Source organism: Oncorhynchus nerka, linkage group LG4 (genome assembly GCF_034236695.1).
Source record: "Oncorhynchus nerka isolate Pitt River linkage group LG4, Oner_Uvic_2.0, whole genome shotgun sequence".
Taxonomy (NCBI): Eukaryota; Metazoa; Chordata; class Actinopteri; order Salmoniformes; family Salmonidae; genus Oncorhynchus; species Oncorhynchus nerka.
The window spans coordinates 71,388,768-71,394,767 of NC_088399.1; the positions used below are offsets into that span (position 1 = coordinate 71,388,768).

Consider the following 6,000-nt stretch of genomic DNA (forward strand, 5'->3'; position numbering starts at 1 on the left):
ATATGTTATGATTACATTTTGTATGATGTGTTACCAAATGGCAAAATGTACACTGAATTTGAAAAAAGTACAATATGCTACGAATTGAAATTTGTTGTGGCTAACTTTGGCTAGGTGGCTAATGCTAACGTCAGCTAGCTTGCTAACATTAGCTAGGGTAGAAGTTAGGGGTTAGGTTAGGGGAAGGGTTAGCCAACAAGCTAAGTAGTTGAAAAGATACTAAAATGCTAATATTGTCTGTGATGAGATTCGAACACGGAACCTTTGGGTTGCTAGACGTTCGCGTTATATGCCCATCCACCCACCCCCCTTTAGTTTTTGCCTTAAGTAACCTTCTGTGTTATGTAACCATACCAAACGTAACATTTCATACTATACTGAACAAAAATATAAACACAACATGTAAAGTGTTAGTTCCATGTTCATAAGCGTAAATAAAAGATCTGATAATTTTCCATTGGCATACAAACCTTATTTCTCTCAAAGTTTGTGCACAAATTTGTTTACATCCCTTTTAGTGGGCATTTCTCATTTGCCAAGATTATCCATCCACCTGACAGGTGTAACCACACCAATCCAGGACAACACATCTGGCTTCATCACCATCTGGCTTCATCATCGTTTGAGACCAGCCACCCGGAGAGCTAATGAAACTGAGTAGTATTTCTGTCTTTATTAAAGCCCTTTTGTGGGGAAAAACAAATTCTGATTGGCTGGGCCTGGCTCCTAATTGGTTGGGCCTAGGCCCTTCCAGGCCCAACCATGGCTGTGCACCTGCCCATCATGTGAAATCCATAGATTAGGGCCTAAAGAATTGATTTCAAATGACTGATTTCCATTATATGAACTGTAACTCAGTAAAATCATTGAAATTGTTGCATGTTGCATTTATATTTTTGTTCAGTATAATTTTAATGTACCAGATCTTCGTTTACTATGTTATGTCTAGTTTATGAGACCAGGCTGCTTGTCCCAACAACCTCAGGACTGGCCTCAGGGTTCTACCATACTGTGCCTAACTGACTATTCTAATGCTCTATAATAGCGGCAATTGTTGATATCCTCCAACAGAATTGTACATATTTAGACCCAGTTGGTAGTTTTCTTAGATACTTGCTCCCTCAGGCACTCCAAACGGGTTTGCGTCCGCTTCTCCATGGTTCTCTGTCGGGATTTCAGAGCGAGAAGGCAGAATGTAAAACATTTTGTGACATCTATCTCCATGGGGGCTATGATCAGTGATTTTGTTTGCAGTGGGGGCCCATAATTATTAGAGTTTAGCCTGCCTCAGATCTCTCTTGTTTGTTTATCACGTCAACCTGGGAGACACAAATGTCAAGATAGGAAAAGTTAGCCTGGGGCACCATGATGTCTTATTTGAGCAGCTCAGCAAGTTCAGTTCCCCATACAGCTCTGACAGAAGGCCTAGACAATGTCTGTAACACAGAAATGCAAAGGAATACAAATAGGGGTTTTATAAAGTTCAGTCCCCCCCACAGCTGGGGATAGACAACTACAGACAGGGACAAATTGATGTCTTGATGTCTGACAAAGAGAACTGGATCAAAATTGTAATCTGTATACAAGCCTGCTCTGTCTGAAGCCAATGGCTTGGAATGAAGCAGACAACATAGACATAGTCTGACACCAGTTGGCTAAATTGTAACACGGAATTGCAACAATTCGGGGCAGCAGGGTAGCCTAGTGATTAGAGCATTGGACTTGTAACCGGAAGGTTGCAAGTTCAAACCCCCGAGCTGACAAGGTACAAATCTGTCGTTCTGCCCCTGAACAGGCAGTTAACCCACTGTTCCTAGGCCGTCATTGAAAATAAGAATGTGTTCTTAACTGACTTGCCTGGTTAAATAAAGGTTAAAAAACAGAATCACAAAAGCAAAGGGGGTCTACATACCCAAGGCTGGGGACAGACAAACATCAGACAGCAGGGGGAAATGAACATGTGACAAAATCAAAAAAATCCCACTTATGAATGGTGGAAACAAGCACGCTCTGTAAAGCCGTTGGCTTGGAATGAGACCAGACAGAAATGGATTGAAATGTTCCTCTGCTGTGTGGCTGTGTGTGCTTCTCTAAGTCTGTTTACATATGTGGGGGTATATGGAGTGCTTTCATCATCTGTTCTTTCTTCTATCCATCACAAAATAAATCTTGGAATTAGAGGGACAATGATCCAGGAGACTAACGTCACAGTGTCTGCATAGTCTGCTGTCAGTCTAATGGGTGGGTTTGTCAGACAATGACAGAGAGCCCCATCTCCCCCATAGTGACAGGACTTCTCTCCTGTAGTACAGGAAGTGAAGTGACTAACATTGAAAATTCTTTTTTTTGGTAGGTGTAGCCCTTTCAACAACCACTGTCTCACCTGGTAAACAGTTTGATTACGGCCAGCTGGTCAAAAGGACTAATATACATAGAATGAAAGGTGTGGACAGTAAGCGACACACTTTGTGAAATTACTCTTGCTGGTTCTTTATCAGTGAAGTGGCTGATTGACTGTCTTACTTCATCAGTGACCTCTGACCAGTTACAGTACCACTCACTCACTTCTCGCAGGACAATCCAGGCTCTGGTGACATTTCAGTTGCAAGATAAAGCTTGAGATATATCTTTTCTCTTCTGTGGATCTCAGAGAACGGAACGGAGGCTTATTGTCAAGCACTTAAACTCCTCCTTCCTCTCTTCTTCTTTTTCTTTCTCTCTCCTGTTTCTTCCTCCTCCTCTGTATCACCAGCCTTCTGCCTATCTGGCCCTCTTAAGACGTCTGGAGGTCTTCTTCCATTTAAAGGCCCAATGCTGCCGTTTTTCTGGGTAATATTTAAGTACCTTACTCTAAGAGATTTCCATTAAAATTAGCAAAAATAGCATTTTGGCAACAACAAAAAATTCTCAAGCAATAATAGTTTTGCTAGGACTGTCTGTGAGTGGTCTGAGTGGGGAGGGGACAACTGAAATTGGTCTATTAACCAATTTCCCGTATATTGATGTCGCCATGGAAAGCCAAAACTCACGCCCATGCAAAACTCCTGATTAGACGGTCCTCTGTAGATTTTATTTTCAACCAGCAACTATCAGGAAATAACACTGATCAAATGTTTTGACACTTTTACAGTGTTAGTTTCCTCAGCTGTTGTAGAATATGATACAAAATGGTGACTGCACTGGGCCTTTAACAGAGAGTGTCCCTTATAAAACAGACTGGCAATGGGTGACCACCTCCCCCTCTCACTCTGCCTAGACCCTGGGTGGGAGATGGAGAAATGTGTATAAACCAGTTTTTGCTTTGTCATTATGGGGTCTTGTGTGTAGATTGATGAGGGGTAAAAGAAAAACATTTAATCCATTTTTGAATGAAGCTGTAACATAACAAAATGTGGATAAGTCGAGGGGTGTGAATACTTTCCGACTGCACTGTAGATAGAATGGTAGTGGTAGCGAAGGTTCTCCATCTTCTAACTGATTTCATTGCGGTGGTGGTCGACTGGTTTTATAAAAAACAAGCTGATGTTTCCATCACTAAGTGAGCTCCTGTGTAATGTGATGGAGGCCACACACACACACCCACCACTAAGTGAGCTCCTGTGTAATGTGATGGAGGCTGATGTAGGGAGGCAGATGCCCACGCTTTGTGATTCCCTATTTTCTACCTCAGCTGTTTGCTTACCTCGCCTCAGCAGCGCCAGCCGGGAAGATACTTTGTGTGTTACTCAAGTGTGTGTGTGTGTGTGTGTGTGGAGAAAGGGAGGGAGAGAGCTGTAACTCTTGGTACCATTCCATCAACATGATCCCTAATGCCTCATACTCCTCCTGTTGTCTGATATGAGGTGGTTATGAAGACCAATAGTTGCTGTATGGAAGATGATACTGTAGGTAGGCCTATGTGAAGGGAAGGAGGGGACAGACAGGTTTGGGAGTGTCCTTGTAACAAGATGAAATGTTGTTTGTCAGATGTCACTATGTAGTTCAACACCGTACAGTGAATTCAGTTCACATTGACGTGAGGCCTCGGCCTTGTCAGCTTGGTTGCTAGACCACTGTCGTGTGTGTGTTTGTGAGCAGATAAATAAATGCTAGTATTTTATTACTCCTCTGTATTGTATTGACCAGGCCAGTGACCTAAGAATGGCAACCCAGTCAGTGATTGGCAGAAGCTGAAGGTTGTTGACCTTTACAGTGACCTATGGCAGGGTGTGTTTCAGAATGGATGTTCATTTCCCTGCTGGTAAATGTGTCAGTCAAGGTTCTCCCAGGAGACCTGTGATTTCACTGAGAGTATAACAACCTAACACACTCACAAGCACATCAGACCAATATTTATCCTCTATTTGATGGGTACACTGTAGAGGACACAGTGATTATAGAAAACATGAGTCCTCTGCCTCTCCACAGCACGGAGGAGAAGATGAGTTGGCTGCTTTCCTCTCTGTGGTAGGCTACCCTGACCTTCACTCCCCAGCGTGTGTGTGTGTGTGTGTGTGTGAGCCCTCTGATGATGGGCACAGACAGCAGCTGCACACACAGCTGTAACTCGCTAGGCCGCCACTTACAGCAGGCTGCACAAGCACACACACTCATTACTCCCTACGTGGAATTTCAAATGAAGGGCTTCCAGACTCACCTGTCACTCACCTGTCACTCTGCGATTGCTCAATGTCAATCTGCTGCAGCCGTCTCCTGTATGTGTCTACAGTGTAGTTACACCATCAGGATGAGAGGAGAGTCCTTCCCTCGGAAGACAATGTTTTTTTATTTTATTCACTAAGTACTATGATCCACACACCCATGCATGTCAAATGGCACCCTATTCCCAATGTAGTCCTTTACTTTTGACCAGGGCCCATAGGGCTCCGATAAAAGTAACGCACTATATAGGGAGTAGGGTGTCATTTGGAACTAACCCATGTACTCCACCTCCCAGGATCATTATAAGTTTGGAGACTCAACGGCTGATCTTATTAGATCAGTGGTGACCTGTACTGTAACTCTCCTGAACAGTTTGTCAGACAGACATATTGTTTATGTTTGCTAGGCAGCAATAATCTATTCTAAAGAGATCGTTTCATAGAGTGGTTAATGGAGGGTCTGTAAAGAGGGTCTCTGGCACAATGTTGGGTTCAGTTGGATTTCAATTGCTCCTATGAATTAGGCTTTTATTCATAAGGGCTCGCATTGAGTGAACTGAAGATCCCTCTTGAATCTCTGACAAAAACAGGACAACAATATAATTATCTGTGATGTTTGTAATAGTTCTGTAAGAGGGTGAGTGCGGCGATATTGTTGTGTGTGTGTGTCTACAGTGTAGTTATACCATCAGGATGAGGGAAGAGGTGTGTGTGTGTGTCTACAGTGTAGTTATACCATCAGGATGAGGGAAGAGGTGTGTGTGTGTCTACAGTGTAGTTATACCATCAGGATGAGGGAAGAGGTGTGTGTGTGTCTACAGTGTAGTTATACCATCAGGATGAGGGAAGAGGTGTGTGTGTCTACAGTGTAGTTATACCATCAGGATGAGGGAAGAGGTGTGTGTCTACAGTGTAGTTATACCATCAGGATGAGGAAAGAGGTGGGTGTGTGTGTCTACAGTGTAGTTATACCATCAGGATGAGGGAAGAGTTTTGTGTGTGTGTGTGTCTACAGTGTACTTATACCATCAGGATGACGGAAGAGGTGTGTGTGTGTCTACAGTGTAGGTATACCATCAGGATGAGGGAAGAGGTGTGTGCGTGTGTCTACAGTGTAGTTATACCATCAGGATGAGGGAAGAGGTGTGTGTGTCTACAGTGTAGTTATACCATCAGGATGAGGAAAGAGGTGTGTGTCTACAGTGTAGTTATACCATCAGGATGAGGGAAGAGGTGTGTGTCTACAGTGTAGTTATACCATCAGGATGAGGGAAGAGGTGTGTGTGTGTGTGTGTCTACAGTGTAGTTATACCATCAGGATGAGGGAAGAAGAGGTGTGTGTTTGTGTGTCTACAGTGTA

General features: G+C 43.4%; 1 protein-coding gene across 1 annotated transcript in view; it reads left to right on the forward strand.

The window, feature by feature from the left end:
- LOC115128542 (cAMP-dependent protein kinase inhibitor alpha-like) overlaps positions 1-6,000 on the forward strand; it is a 44,040-nt gene that overhangs the window by 4,965 nt on the left and 33,075 nt on the right. The gene's annotated exons all lie outside the window — the stretch shown is intronic.